Below are 16,778 nucleotides of genomic sequence, written 5' to 3'. Positions count from 1 at the left end.
ATTAAACTTGGGAAGCATCGGTGGCCACATTTACATCACATGGAGAGAGCTAGCCTACCAGAAGAAAGGGGAATGACACTGATACATACAGACCAGAGACATAAAGAGCCTGGGAAACATCAAAGATGCTGATTCCACAAGACTTATTTTCAGGGGTGGTAAGGAAGGGATGCCAAGCAGTTTTCCTCCCCTTCCCACAGCTGTTTTTAGCTCTTCTTTGGAGTCCAGAAGACACCTCCATGCTGCCCTTCAGAATCCTCCTGACCTAATTTCTTTTGCCAGCCATACTGTGGCTACTGGTTCAATGCAGGTTTCTATCAACTTCTTGAAGCTGCATTTCAACAGCATCTCACAGAAAGCTAAAACTCTACTCATTTCCTACTTGGGAACTTGTGTGATGCCACAGTGTGGGAAATGCTCCCTATTCCTATATGCACAATATGGAAGTCCAAGGGACTTGGTGCTCGTGGAGCCACCATTGACCAGTGGAAGTCAATGGATAAATGCTTTCTCCTTTTGTCCCCAGGTGTATTTCATAAGGGTCTCAGAGAGGCTGAGCACCAGTCACCCAATCCCCTGGTGCAATTAGGGGGATAACTGTTAATAACTGTTCCTTGAATTCGCTTTTCCTCCTTCCTTGTTTCTCTCCCTCAGCCCCCATACCCCTGTTCCCTAACATCATATTCCCAGATAAATTCTAAGGAATCCTTTGTGTCAGGCCCTGCTTTTGAGGGACCCAGGCTAAGACAGCCAGGATTCTTTCAGCAAATTTCCTTCAGGTTAGATTTCAGACATAAGTAATTGGAATGAGTTTTAAAAAGACTTGATTTCTAGTCACAGTTAAATAGCTAACACACTAACTGTGACTTTGGACACATTGAATGGTCTGTACCTCGGTTTATGCATCTATAAAATGGTAGAATTGGGCTCATTTCTAAGATTCCTTTCATCTCTAAGATTCTATGATTTGAAGAAAAGGCTTCATGTCTCAGAGAAATGAATCTCTAGTGGTGGCAATGCAGACACTGGGACAGTCAGTTCCTCCTGTGTTTCTGGTCCCCCAGTATTCACGTTCCTGCAACACCATGTCAGAACAAGCCCTTGATTTTCATGTGGTCCCTAATCTAGGACATCAGGGAGGAATTGGTGATGGTGGTTACATGTGGGAGCGGAGTTTATAAATTATTTCCCCAGTCTATCTGAATCTCTCAAGCTGCTCCAAGAGAATCTTTGGATTAATCTTGGTGTAATATTAATTACATTCTCATGAAAAAAAATTCTATGAGAAGTTCTTGGAAGTCTCTTTCATCAGTGAAACCCTGAGTCTCATAGGATTCTGGAACATTCCTGCAGCTTCTCTTGGTTTCAAGATTCTAAAACTTGAGATTTGGACTTCAGTGCATTTCTGTCTTCCTCTACACCATTCGTCAGACTCTTTCCCTGGGGCCTTCAGTTAATCAAGTGCACACATTCCCTGGTGACTCCTGGCTAGGTATTCAAGGCACCTCTGTCATCTTTTTTTTTTTTTTTTTTTTTTTTGCGGTACGTGGGCCTCTCACTGTTGTGGCCTCTCCCGTTGTGGAGCACAGGCTCCGGACGCGCAGGCTCAGCGGCCATGGCTCACGGGCCCAGCCGCTCCGCGGCATGTGGGATCTTCCCGGACCGGGGCACGGACCCGTGTCCCCCGCATCGGCAGGCGGACTCTCAACCACTACGCCACCAGGGAAGCCCCACCTCTCGGAGCGGCTGGGCCCATGAGCCATGGCCGCTGAGCCTGCGTGTCCGGAGCCTGTGCTCCGCAACGGGAGAGGCCACGGCTGTGAGAGGCCCGCGTACCACAAAAAAAAACAAAAACAAAACAAAAAACCCTCTGTACTGTGAACTAACATCTGAAATCCTTGCCTTTGGTGAGGCCTGGTCGCTCTTCCAATTCTTCCTTCCACTTAGATAGCTCTCCAAAGATATGACTGGGGGAGCAGAGAGTGCAAACATTTATATGGTTAAAACAAAACAAAACTAATTTTAAAAATCCTCACATCTGGTGTAGGAAAAATACAGATTAATGACCTAAAGAAATCAAAATAACTGGAGACATCACCAAGGGCAAAGTCCTAATACCCCAAGCCATTTTGAAGACTGAGAGTACTTGACAAACAGTGAGAATTGAGACAGCAAAATCACAGCAAGGAGCTGCAGTGAGGCAGTGGAGGGCACATTTAGCTCCACCTACTGCACGTGGTCAGAGGAAAGGGGAGACACAGGAACGTTTAACAGTAGGACAGAGAGAATGACTTCAGAGTAAACAGTGTCTAGATGATCCACGTGTCTGGACAGCAATGAATCCCAGACGTGTTGTCTGATCCACCTAAGACCAGAGAGGTTTATAAAATCCTGCTCACTTAGTGGCATTGAGAAGGCAGTGATTTGTGGCAAAAATTTTTTGTGGAGCTCATTTTATTAAAAGTATACTACGTTACCAAGTTTTGCATGAATTTGTACAGTAGAAAATAAAAACAGAAATGACCAGTGCATTTTAAATGCTGTCGAGAAATGTGTTTGCTTTAGAAACTAATCACAAAAATAGAGACAAAGACATTTTTTGCAAAGCATCTGTCAGCTCTGATGTTTTTAAAAAATGGCTTTGGGATTTAGAAGAAGATCAAAGGAAAATGCAATCGAAGCTGCTGCTATACATGGCCCATGCTGGCTTTCCCAATAGGCAAACTGGTCACAGGTCTCAACAGAGGAAGGAGGTAGGGAACAAAATCAGAAAGAGGCAGGTTCCTCTTTGGTAAATGTATCCAGAACTTTGCAAACTGGAAAGCATCTAGAAGGAAACTATTTTCATTTCCACATCACTTTAAGTAGTATCCTTTTGAAAACTAAGCTTTTATTTTGAACTGTATATGAACATGGGGGGAGGGCCAGGGTCTCCACTGGTGGCTTCTGTGAGGCCCTTCCCAGGGCCAATAAGGAATCCCAATGGATATAGTGAAATCTCTGAACTGGAGACAAGATGGGATCAAAGTGGCTCGAACCCAACCCCATACCCAATTCTGCCCAAGCTAGCATTGCCTCGAAAAACAAGCGAGGGCCCCACTTTCTAAAACGTTACTTTTTAGTGTTTCTGCTCCTTCCTTTCTTCCTCTCTTCCTTCCATCCTCCTATCCTCCCTCCCTCCCTCTCTGTATTTCTCTCTTTTTCCTTCTTTCTTTTTTAATCGTGGTAAGAACATTTAACATGACTTCCACCCTCTGACATTTTAAGTGTGTAATATAGTGTTGTTAACTGTAGGCACAAGGTGGTACAGCAAACCTCTAGAATTTACTTATCTTGCATCACAAACTTCATGTCCATTGCACAGCAACTCCCTACTACATTTTCTTTTTTTTTAATGTTTTTTATTGGGGTATAGTTGCTTTACAATGTTGTGTTAGTTTCTGCTCAGATGGCCAAGAGGCACATGAAAAGATGCTCAACATCACTAATTATTAGAGAAATGCCAATCAAAACTACAATGAGGTATCACCTCACACCAGTCAGAATGGCCATCTTCAAAAAAATCTACAAACAAGAAATGCTGGAGAGGGTGTGGAGAAAAGGGAACCCTCTTGCACTGTTGGTGGGAATGTAAATTGATACAGCCACTATGGAGAACAGTATGGAGGTTCCTTAAAAAACTAAAAATAGGGCTTCCCTGGTGGCGCAGTGGTTGAGAGTCTGCCTGCCGATGCAGGGGACGTGGGTTCGTGCCCCGGTCCGGGAAGATCCCACATGCCGCGGAGCGGCTGGGCCTGTGAGCATGGCCGCTGAGCCTGCGCGTCCGGAGCCTGTGCTCCGCAACAGGAGAGGCCACAGCAGTGAGATGCCCGTGTACCGCAAAAAAACCCCCCACAAAAACCTAAAAATAGAACTACCATATGATCCAGCAATCCCACTCCTGGGCATATACCTAGAGGAAATACATTACATTTTGATAGTTTACAGTAGGTGGTAAAAACTGAGAGTCGTTTCCTATTGAAATATTTTCTGAGATTATGGGACCAAAAAAGGTTTCTATATCTAAAAACAACTGAGGACTTGATCATTCCTTGCCGTAATATTCATAGACATAGAAACTAAAAATTAACCAATTATGGGAACTTGATGACTCAATACATTTTTTTTCCCATTTGCCTCTATTACCATATTCCCACACAAAAATTTTTCAAGTAATCTCTTCCCTTTATGGAAACAACTGGTGGATTGTATCCTGAGATACATCCTAAGGTCTTCCTCTTTTCCTATGGAACACTAGGCATTTCCCCTCAGGAGAAAGAATGCTGGGGCTGGTGTATCTAATCCAGGATGACTAATCCTGCACTCTTACTGCTGACTTTAGTTCCCAAGAAATCCTTTTATGTGTTGGTTTGGAGAAACTCTGACTGTCTCACTCCTCTTGGTGATTGCTCTCTTGACTTCCTGTTGAGTTACACATTGGCTATAAATTGCCCCACACCAGAAAGGGGATCTTTTAAAACAGGAATTTTCCTTTAAGTTATTGAAATAATTACAGGAAATGGTTAAAAGGTATTAATAACATTTCAGAGGAGTTTACATCATGTACTCTGCAAAACAAATGGTCATTCCAAAGGCCAAAAGATGGAGTACTAAAATTCCAATGGCATTCTGGTATGGAACTAAATCCTCTGAGAAACAAGGGGACTGGCTTACTCTACAGCCCACAAAATTTATCACACTCCAGGGTGTAAAGCAAGGCAAAGAACTTTATTTTCCGGGTTATGTATTTCGGTAAATATGTCTCTGTCCCTAAAAGGATATTAGTTTTAAAGGCGCTGAACACTTTAAGTTCCCGAAGACTCTGACATTTCGAGGTGACTGCAACTTGCCCACACAGGCAGAACAAAATCTCTATTTTCCACAGAATTTTAAATCTGTTACTTCATCTTACATTAACAGCACTTGTAATAACATTTATAAAGTGAACATATAGATGTTACAATACTAAAAAGACTCGTGTCTCTCATTTCCTTTTCTTTCTTATTGGGCAGAGCAGGGGATTTAAAGAAGTAAGAAATGAGGTGCCTCTTGAAAGAAATTTGATTAAAATAAGCCTTGGGATTCTGTTTATTTTATAGGCTTCCCCCCAACCCCACCCCTTGCTTCACTGTCAATTCAGAAACTTGGCTGTGAGGAAAAGGTTGTTAAACATTAAAGAATCCATCCGGATTTTTTGAAAGCCCCTGCTGTCATGGTTCAGCCACTCAATTTGAATCTTGTCTGATATGATTCCTGAGAAGCCAGGCGAGAGTTGGCTGGAGAGAAGTGACCAAACAGTTCAGCCGTTCTCAGCTCCGCTAGAGAACCAAAGCGAACAGCAGCAGGACTCCTCTCCTGCCATTCAGAATTGAGGTGGGACCACCTGGGGTTTCCAGTTTTAGAATATAACTCTTTGGGCAATTAGAAAATCTCTGAGCATCCGTCTCCCCTGGCATTTAGGAAAATTAATAATATTAAGCATTTCTAAAATAAGAAGTGGGTTATAAGATAGGCCAATGTACCACTAGCATAATTTGCTCCGTTACCTTTTCCCCAAAGGAGCCTCATCAAGGTACAGTCCTACAGCATTAATGCTTCTGAGCTCATAGCCCTAGAATATCTATTTCCCACAGATTCAAGACAATGAAACTTCATTATCATGCCCCCTTATTTAACTCCAATGCCCAGGACAATGATTTGTTTTAATGTCCCAGTCTAAACCTCCTGCAGCAATATTTTTTCAGGTAATAGCTTCCATTCATAATGCTAACAGCTCTTGAATTCTCCAGTCAATTTGGCTGTTACAAGCCTCTCTTTTCTTTGACTTCCTAAGCTTTACACCTTGCCATATGCAGTCCAAACTAAATTTTAAAAAAAAAGCACAAATTTTACATGTGGCATTTGGGATGATAAGATAATTCGAAAATCAACCGGAGATTTGTTCCCAAGGTACATATATTTCTTCTGAGTTCTCCATAAACAAGAATGAAAGAACATTTTTAAAGTTCCCAAAAATTTAAGTAAAATTCTTATCAACGATTAATAAGATTTTCAGTTCCTGGAAAGAAAGTTACTTATTTATCATTTCAAAACCCTTAAGCTTCTCAACCAGGTTCCTTTACAACCTGAAATTTATAGAAGACAAAGCCTAAAATCCTTTCCTGGTCTAGATCAAATAACCTTATATGTGCTTAATTTGTGCTATATAACAGCATAGTAAAATAGAATGACTTTGAGGTACAAAGTTAGAATGACCGACCTGGTTTTAATTCTCAAATCATTACTTACAAGCTCTTTGTCCTTGGGAAATTTTTCTCATCTGAAAAATGGGGTAACAATACTACCTAACTCACAATGTTGCTGTAAAGATTAAAGATTTTAACAGGCATTTTTAGTTGTATCTCTGGAATTCATTTATCATTTCCCCCTGGCCAATGCATTAATTTCCATGTAGGGCCTTTGTGATTCCAGGCAACATGATCCTACCCTCTGGCATGCAATCTAAACTAAGCAATCAACATACCTACCCTCTGGCCACAGAGATAGTTTCATGATGTTTTGAACCAGGGTGAATCTCAGGACTTTTGTTGACTATGTCACTACAAATAAACTCTTTTTCCAGCTAGACAAGAAACAGAAAATACGTAGCTTTGAGTACTTTGGACAAGCATCTTAGGACCACGTGGGAACCAACAGAAGGGTTGAATGGTCAAGCTCATCATCACCTGATGCCAACCCAACGTCTGGACTGTCCGGTTACATAACCCAATAACTCCCCCTTGTTTAAGTGCGTTTGAGGAAGGTTTACTACTACTACTACTACTACTATTATTATTAACCTATATTGTAAACACATATAGGAAACAATTAAATGTGACTTTGTGTTGTTCCTCTAGTCCCTGTATGTAGTATTTAGTGGGTGAACATCCTCCCCCCACAGCACTTTGTGAAGACTCCAGAAGCCCCCTGGTTGCTCTGCTCACACTCAGGCAATAGAAAATTCTGCAGTCATTTTGAGTCATAAAACAGTGTCACTTGAGAAATGTAGAGTCTCAAACGAGAGGAAAACGATCAAGAGAATGAGTGGAATGGCTCTTACTTGGCTGCTGGGTGGTAAAGTAGTGTTCTGTCCTTCTGCTCTTTTGGGCCAGTCATATGTATTAATAGAAAGTGGACACATCTGTGCGTTCTTCATCAGGCCCCACTGGCCCTCCCTGGCCACAGCGTTCATGACCACGAAAGGCATGTTTCCTTGAGCTCACCTTTCTCTATTCCTCATCAGCTTCTGTTTCTCTGACCATCCACACCACAGAGCTTTCTCGGTCAGTATTCCATCACCCTGTGACAGGAGCCTGATTGACCCTATTCGAAATAACTTTTTAATGTTATAAAATCACCCACAAATATGCAAAAGTTGTAAAACTATTAACTCATATTTGAAAACATTCGTTTGCCACTGATTTTTATTTTTTTAAATCATGAAGACAGTTAAACATCAGTGCAAGTCTAAATGGCCTGAAAATTAAGGAGAAAAAAACAAAACAAAAAAAAAGATTAAGAGAACAGGTAACTAAAACTAAAAACAGACCAAACTGCTTCAAGACCCACGGAATGTGGCAAATCTGCTCCCATGGTTCACCCAAATTAGCAGTACATGAAAAAACTGATAGCTGGGAATATTCATTTTTAACCAGATTGAAGTTTCAATTTGCTTTCGATGAAATCCCCTGGCACAACCTGTGAGATGGCTGTGTTCCTAGGTCCTCCACCTATGCCCTCCCCACTTCACAAAGCTCCTGCTGTAGCTGTACCCTCCCTAGAGACATTCCTTCCTCTGGACCACTACAAGTAGCTATGGAAGCCCTGGTTATTCCCCGAAACGTACGGTGCTGCTTACACGCAAACTTTCAGCAAAGTACTGTTATCATTCTATCTCAAATTTCTCCAGTCCAACAGCTAAAATTTTCAACTGCCAAAATCAATACTGCTTTGATTCTACTTGGGTATCAGGTTATTTCTGAAAGTGTATTTTAAATTTTTTCCTGAGGTACCATGACCTTCTTCTGGACACCAAAATGTGGCATCTTGGCTCACATCTATTTTCATCATGTAGCTTGGTGGATGTTAGCTGCGGACCCAGAACCTAAAACATCCATGGTGGTAGGAACATAAAACCTACCAGCTCCCTTATTTCTCTGGTCCTATTGTGGTACAGAAACAGAAGTAAGAAAAGTATGGTCAATATTCTTAATTATTTGTCATGAATGAATAATCAATCCAAGTAAAATATTCATTCCTCTACCTCTCAATTTTAAGTAATTAGAATTTTGGGTAGAGTGCAAATGTGTATTTAGATGTTCCAATGGTGATTCCTTTCTAATCACAAGTCAGTATAATTTTCTTGGCCAAAGGACTAAGGAGGAAAGGAAACTAAGTGCTTGTTCTCCCCAGGGATTTTATATTCTTAGAAATACCCTTGCTGAAGTCTTACTATTTATTATTGCCCTGCACTTTGTAGACCACCTAGTACCTCTCTCCCACGGCTCCCATCTCACCAGGAGAAGGGTTCTCAAAGAAATATCCATGAAATCTCAGGGCATTCTGAAGCCATCCTTCCCCTCTCCCTGTTCTCCATGCATCAGCATTTATACTCCCTTGGCAGATTTCACAAAAGGCTGCACACCAGGAGAGGGAAAGGTAATGATGTGTGTTTGTCTTATGGGTGTGCTCACATTTCAAACTTGTCTACAATTCCAACAAATGAAAGGAGTTGTTAAACCATAACAAAAGCTAAATAAAAAGAAATGTTAAACTGTAAAATGAATAAAAACTGTCATTAGGTGTAACCTAAACAGTCTGTGTGTGGTTTCTGGGAATGACAAGTAAACAATAAACATTAAATGTTGTCAAGTAGCTTCCACAAAAAGTGTTTCCATACATGTGCAAATAGGGAGATGTGCAGTTGCCAGCGCCCGATCCCAGGAGCTTTGTGGGCAATCACATGGGCATTGAGTAGAAAGCCCCCCATCTGCCAGATTTGCCTTTTTTCCTCCAGTAAAGTTGACAGGAATTCTCTCCCTCTAATTGAATATCCAGTGGCCCTTTACTCTCTTTTTGGCCGCTTACTTAACAGAGCTCTTGAAATAATTGTTGGAAAAACGAGTCCCCTTTTAGATTATTTTAGAGGCAGACTTTTTTAAAGCTGAAGAATGCAGTACCAGCATTCATAGCATGTATTCATAATAAAAACGGAACTCTCTTTCCACTTTACAGTGACAAGGTCATGCAAAAATAAATACCTGGGTGATTTCTTATTTTTTCCTTTCCGTGAATCAGAAGCCCCAAACTCTAATGCCCACCACGACCAGGCAATAAATGAGTGCAGGGCTGGCTGCAAGGTGAGCGTAAACCACGGTGTAGGGAGGGAGGCTTAACATAGTGAAAAGTGTACATTGGTCCCAAGGGTACAACCTTCTCCAGCCTGTAAAATCTGTGCTGCCTAAACAACGCATTCTCCAGGCTGAATTCCGCCCACAGACTAGATATAGCAGGCCATTTCATATTTCAATGGAAATAAAAACAAAAATAAACAAATGGGACCTAATGAAACTCGATGTAATTAAATTAAAATTAATCAGAAGAGCTTAAGAAAGCCATAGTCTACCAACCAGAGTCTTGGTTAAAAGTCCAAGTCAGGAACATGTTAATGGAAATAAATCTTCCTACTTTCCACTCCCCCTCCCCAAATAAAGCAAACACCAATGGATCATAAAATCACTAAGAGTTTGGCTGACAAAACCACATATTTGAACAATTATTCTATCATTTAGTTGTGACCTTTACAGTAACTCCAATTATATGTTGCTTCCTTGCACTAGTCATTTTGATTTAAAAAAAACAAGCAGAATTTTGCTAAGGATAAAGAAAATAATAATAACCTACATACATTGTACAGTTTGAACATCTGGGCTGGTAAGAAACTTTTCCAGCTTCGTGTTGTAGTGAATGTAATATTCATTTGCTTCACAAGGAATCAAATGGGAAACAATGTCTTTGTCAAAAGCTAAGCATTCTGCATTGACTTTAGCTGTTTACACTGATCTTAGCACCAGATACTAGCAAATGTAACCTCAGTGCCCAGGTCTAAAGATATGTTTTCCAAATGAAGAAGCAGTGGGTTATAACAACCTCGTTTTCCGTAACAGGTCACAGTCCATTCATATATTATCTATTTTCATTATAATGATTGGTTATTATCATGATCTCTGAAGATGGTTATTATCTACATTGACAAGGAAACTGAGGCTCAAGGGAGGTCAAATGACTTGTGGTAGAGAAGGCTGTGAAATTCACTCTCAGCCACACAGGTTTTTATTTTCCTTAAATGATATTGATTGCTTAAGTTTGAAGGAAAAATACTGTGCTATAGTTCTTCAATGTTTGGGTTCCCTTTTTGCTTTTCTTTCCTGCGGTACGCGGGCCTCTCACTGTTGTGGCCTCTCCCATTGCGGAGCACAGGCTCCGGACGCGCAGGCCCAGCGGCCATGGCTTACGGGCCCAGCCGCTCCGCGGCATGTGGGATCTTCCCGGACCGGGGCACGAACCCGCGTCCCCTGCATCGGCAGGCGGACTCTCAACCACTGCGCCACCAGGGAAGCCCGGGTTCCCAATTTTTTGTTAACGTTATTTATAAATAAAAAGTTGTGGTCGCTGTCACTGCAGCAAGCTCAGACCCGTATAGAAACACTTTGATCTCATCATCTCCTTGTACTCCTTTCTTAAATTTAAACATAACACAACCAGTGAGTCAAGAGAAATGCTGCTTTCTGTTTTCTTATGCCCCTTTGGCAGACTACAGTCAGTAGTTGTGAAGGAGAGGGTAGTAACTGTTGAGGAGAGAGGAAAATGGAGGCTGGTGGCTTCCTTCCCCCCACTCCCTCCCCACATGGATCAGAGAGGGCTTTCTCAGGCATTCTCCTCCCCAGTGGCCCCTGGAATCCCTTTGTGTTTGGGTCTTGATTTGAGGGGTCATTTCTTCAGGCAGCCCATTAGGGAATGTGAAACCAGGGATGTCCTATAGGATGTTATCATAGTGCCAAGTGGCACTTGGCTGGTAGAACATGGTTATTATCATTTTGTATCTTGCCATGGGCTGATAAACCTCTCCAAGCCTTCTCGTGGAAAAAAAAAAAAAAAAAATTCTAGCGTTGGCTAACTCTGTGAATTCGGGTAAATACCTGTTGAAGTTGGCCCAGCAGAGTCTGTGCAGATTGATGGAAAAGTGGCTGATTGTCAGAGAAGCTGTCAGCCCCTTCCCACCCCTTCCCAGGGGTTCAGGTATATAGTACAATAATAGGAGTAATAACTGCCAAAGGTTGTGAACTCCTTATGGCAAAATCCTTGTACTTCAGATGTTGGCCTGAAAAAAAACTGCAACCATGCTCATGGAGGGCCCTAAAGATTTAGATTCTAACATCTCCACTTTCTGATCACTGTTTTCTTTGCCCTGTCATTGCTCATTTTTCAATAAAATCCTGACCTTGGATCTAATTGTCAGCCTTCATGCCCTCAAAGTTGAGGCAGCCAACTGCTGATGGAGAGAGCCACACAACAGCAAAGACTAGTGCCGCCAAAAAGCCATAATTTCTGACTAACTGGGACCTTAACAATGCTTCGTGATCTTCTTATTCTTCTAGTCAGTGCTCTCTCTTATGCCTTTTGGTGATTATTCAAACCATCTCCACTTTCCTTAACCCCTTCTCTTTACTCTTCATAATCTACTTAAAAAAGACAGTAGAAGTTTCCAAGCAAGAAGTCCACCAGTGTGAGGACAGGTCAGTGGTCAAGTACTCAAGTACTTGTACCTTCTAGGGAAGGTAACACAGCCATCCTCTCCTTCTACACTTGTCAATCCCTTCCCCAGGGCCTTGAGTCTGGAGTCTGGGCTTGTGCTAGCTGTCGGATGTGAACTCTACCCTTGGCTGCCAAGCAGGAAATGCTGCCCTTCATCTCAGGAAAAAGAGAGTAGACTCTCTATCTGAATTCTCAACCCCTTCTTCCTTTTTTCTCCCCAAGAACTTTTCTCTACTAGTGATGTCTTCTCACTACAGGCTCTTTTCCAAAACAACTGAAATATGCTCAGTTTTCTCTGTTATTAACAGAAAAAAAAAAAAAAGCCCTTCTTTGGCAATATAAAGATGGCCACAAACCCTGTCCCTCTTTATTCACTGAGTCCCACTAGCCCTACTTCATTAGTTGCTTTAGGTTTCAATCCAATCTGCCCTTCTTCATTGTAACTATATCTCATCATCATTTCTACCTCAATTACTGCCTATAATTTTGCCTCTAAACTGGTCCTCCAGATTTGCCTCTCTCTAATACATTCTTTGCCTTCTAATGAAAATAATACTTTCAACTAAAAATAAGGTCGTATCACTCCCTTTTTTAGAAACCCATTAATGACACCCCATTGCCCACAGAATAAAGACCAAATGTCTCAGCACGCCAAACCAGTTTTTCATCCTATAACCTCTGCTTATTTTACTTACCCCATCCCTCACCAGTCCACCCTCACTTTGGCTTCAGTTGGACTCAGCCTTTTGCAGCTTCCTGAACATACCATGTTCTCTTTGCTTCAGGGCCTCTGTACTTGAAGTTCACTCTGCCTAAATGCCCCTTTGTCCTCCCAACCTGTCTAGTCCCAACTTCTCTTTCTGTTCTCTCTTTAAACCTCACTTCCTCTTGGAAGGCGTCTCTGACTTCCTATGACTGAGTTAGCTACCCTATGTTCTCCCATAATACCCTATTGGTACCTTTATCTTCTCCAAAGAGATATTACACAACATTGCAATTGCCTGTCAACTCTCCCATGTCCCTATTAGACTATGAACTCCTTGAGGGTATGGAAAGTGACTTGTGTATTATTATACCCCTAGTGTCCTGAATGGTGCCGAGCACCTAGCAAGTGCTCAAAATATTGGTTGATTTGAATTGAATTTCTTGTCTGGAGATCTGGGCCTAGTATATTATGTGCTGTATGTCTGCTTGGCCTCTGTGTCTGAGTCCCTTTCCTTATAACCAGCTTAGGAAGATGGTCTCTGGGAGTGAGTCTATGCCTCAACCTTGTCAGTTTCTTTCTCTGAGTCTTGGACCTTAACCAACATTACCATTCTGGTAGCTAGAGCCATACTTCCTACCAACAAACTTTTTTGGTATTAACTACTGGCTTCGGCATATCCAAGGCAGTTTAGGATGGTGGAATTATGGGGTGTGCACAAAAACAAACTTGGATGTTAATCCCATTCTAGCATTGGCTAACTCTGTGAATTTGGGTAAATACCTTAGCTTCTCTGAGCCTCAATTTCTTCCCATGTAAAATAGGGTAAGAGCATTTATAAATTGTTGTGAAAGTAAAAGGAGTTTATTACATTCTCTGCCTAATTCAAAGGTTCAATAAATACTAATTTCCTTTATCTTTGACCTTCCTTCATCTGTATTCTTTTAGGTAATATATGCTGTCCTAAAGAGATACACTACGCTTTTCTTTAAATTCCCAGATTTTGCATACCAAACTGGGTCTGACAAGTTTACACCCTGACTCAGTAAGTGGGTCTAGACTAGGTCCTGATCTGACCCTCAAAATTCTTGGTTCTACAATATTTAGTAAATACAGAATTGAGTTTAACTAAGGTATGTGTTTAATAAAACTTGCTGTCAACATTCAAATCAAAGAGAGTGAAAATATTTTTGCTTGTTGGCATTCTCTACTATATCAGTCAGGAATGCATTCTTTCACAAACAGAAAATCTGACTGTTATGACTTAAATAAATGAAGGCTTATTTTTCTTAAGTAAAAAGAAGTTCAAAGTTAGATAGTGCTAGGCTGGGTAGCTACTTCACATTGAGTTAACACTCCCTACAGGATTCCAAGTCATCTCTGTCCTGCTCTGATGTGCTCAGCATACTGTTCCTGTGCTGGTCAATTCACAATTGCAAGCAGCTGTCGTATTCAAGGTGCCACAAGCATGTACTGAGCAGAAAGAGGGGAAAGGAACAAATGGAGAGTTGAAGAGATCACAGAAACCTCTCACCAAAGAGACTCCCACTAATATCTCACTGGCCTCCTCTGACTTGAGCACCCATAATGTGAAGTGAAGGTGGCCAAGATGTACATTCATTGCTGGTGAGAATGCAAAATGGTACAGTCCCTTTGGAAGACAGTTTGTCAGGTTCTTAGGAAACTAAACATGGTCCTACCATATGATCTAGCAATTGTGCTCCTTGGTATTTACCCAGAAGAGTTGAAAACTTATGTCTACACAAAACCTTGCACACAGTCGTTTACAGCAGCTTTATTCATAATTGTCAAAACTTGGAAGCGACAAAGATGTCCTTCAGTAGGTGAATGAATAAATGCATTGTGGTACTTCCAGACAATGAAATATTTTTCAGTGCTAAAAAGAAGTAAGCTTCTCTATTCCTGCCCTGCAAGTAGGTTCATCTGTACCATTTTTCTAGCTTCCACATATGTGCATTAACATACAATATTTGGGGCTTCCTGGTGGTGCAGTGGTTGAGAGTCCGCCTGCCAATGCAGGGGACACGGGTTCGTGCCCCGGTCCGGGAAGATCCCACATGCCGTGGAGCGGCTGGGCCTGTGAGCCATGGCCGCTGAACCTGCGTGTCCGGAGCCTGTGCTCAACATACGATATTTGTTTTTCTCTTTCTGACTTATTTTACTCTGTATGACAAACTCTAGGTCCATCCATGCAGACATAGAGAACAGACGTGTGGACACGGTGGGGGTGGGGATGAATTGGGAGATTGGGGTTGATGTATGTGCACTGCCATGTGTAAAACAAATAGCTAGTGGGTACCTGCTGTATAGTGCAGGGAGCTCAGCTCTGTGCTCTGTGGTGACATAGATGGGTGGGATGGGGGGAAGGGGTGGGAAGGAGGTCCAAGAGGGAGGGGATATATGTATACATATAGCTGATTCACTTCATTGTACAGCAGAAACTAACCCAACACTGTAAAGCAACTATACCCCAATAATATATATATATATATATAAAGCAACTATACCCCAATAATATATATATGTATATATAATATATATTATATAATATATATTATATATAAATATAATATTATATATAATATATTATATTATATATATAATATAATATATATATGTGTAAAGCAACTATACCCCAATAATATATATATATGTATATATAATATATATTATATATAAATATATTATATATATATAATATTATATATATAATATAATATAATATATATATATGTGTAAAGCAACTATACCCCAATTATATATATATATATATATATATATATATCTATCTCTATATCTATCTATCTCAAGAAAAGTAAAAAATAAAATAAAAAGAAGTAAGCTATCAAGGCTTGATAAGACATGGTAGTACTAAGTGAAAAGAAGCCAATCAGAACATACTACCTACTGTATGATTCCAACTATATGACCTTCTGGAAAAGACAAAACTATTGAGATGGTAAAAAATCAGTGGTTATCAAGGGAGAGGAGAGGGATCGGGATGAATAGGAGGAGCACAGAGAATCTTTAGGGCAGTGAAACTATTTTGCATGATACCATAATGAGGGATACATGTCATTATACATTTGTCCAAACCCATAGAATGTACAACACCAAGCTTGAATAGCAGTATAAACTATGGACTTCATTTGATTACGATGTGTCACTGTAGTTTCATCAGTTATAACAAAGGTACCACTCTTGTGGGAAATGTTGATAATGGGGAAAGATATGCATATGTGGGAGTGGCAGTTTATGGGGACTCTTTGTACATTCCCCTCAACATTGCTATGAACCTAATACTGCTCTAAAAGAATAAAGTCTAAATTAAAAAAAAAAAGACAACCCAATTGAAAATGCACAAAGGACGGGAATAGACATTGACCATTTCCAAAGAAGATTTGCAAATGGTTAATAAGCACCTAAAAAGATGCTCAACATCATTAATTACTGGGGAAATACAAATTAAAGTCACAATGAAATACCACTTCACACCCACTGGTATGGCCATGATTAAAAAGAGAGACAGTAACAAGTTCTGGTGAGGATGCAGAGAAATTGGAAGACTTGCACATTACTAGTAGGGATGAAAAATGAGGCAGACACTTTGGAAGACAATGAACAGTTCCTCAAAACATTAAATAGAGTTATCATATGACCCAGCAATTCCACTCTTAGCTATATACCCAAGAGAAATGAAAACATGTCTGTACAAAAACTTGTTCACAAGTGTTCATAGCAGCATTATTCATAATAACTAAAAAGTGGAAACAACCCAAATTTTCATCAACTGTTGAATGAACAAAATATGGTATAGCCATACAATGGAATATTATTCAGCAATAAAAAAGAATGAAGTACTAATACTTGCTGCAACATGATTGAACCTTGAAAACATGTTACATCAAAGAAGCCAGATATAAAATGCCACAAATTTGTAGGATTCCATTTATATGAAATGTCCAGAATAGGCAAATTTATAAAGACATAAAGTAGGTTAGTTATTGTTTAGAACTGAAGGTGAGGGGATGGGGATTGACTGCTAATGGGTATGGGGGTTCTTTTAGGAGATCAAAAATGTTCTAAAATTAGATTATCATGATGATCGCACAACTTGTGACTACTACACTAAAAAACAATGAATTGTACGTGGGTGAATCAC

The 16,778-nt window shown here is 40.6% G+C and overlaps 1 long non-coding RNA gene across 2 annotated transcripts in view; it reads left to right on the top strand.

The window, feature by feature from the left end:
* The window catches only part of LOC117195795 (uncharacterized), a 144,209-nt gene extending 135,338 nt beyond the window's left edge, over positions 1-8,871 (top strand). For both annotated transcript variants that reach the window (XR_004475601.2, XR_007476674.1), the window contains exon 5: positions 6,662-8,871. This is a non-coding gene — a long non-coding RNA (uncharacterized LOC117195795). The remainder of the gene's footprint in view (positions 1-6,661) is intronic.
* The last annotated feature ends 7,907 nt before the right edge of the window (positions 8,872-16,778 follow it).

This window comes from Orcinus orca, chromosome 3 (genome assembly GCF_937001465.1).
Source record: "Orcinus orca chromosome 3, mOrcOrc1.1, whole genome shotgun sequence".
Classification (NCBI taxonomy): Eukaryota; Metazoa; Chordata; class Mammalia; order Artiodactyla; family Delphinidae; genus Orcinus; species Orcinus orca.
Note: the sequence above shows the minus strand (reverse complement) of the source record. Positions and strands in the feature narration are given on the sequence as shown.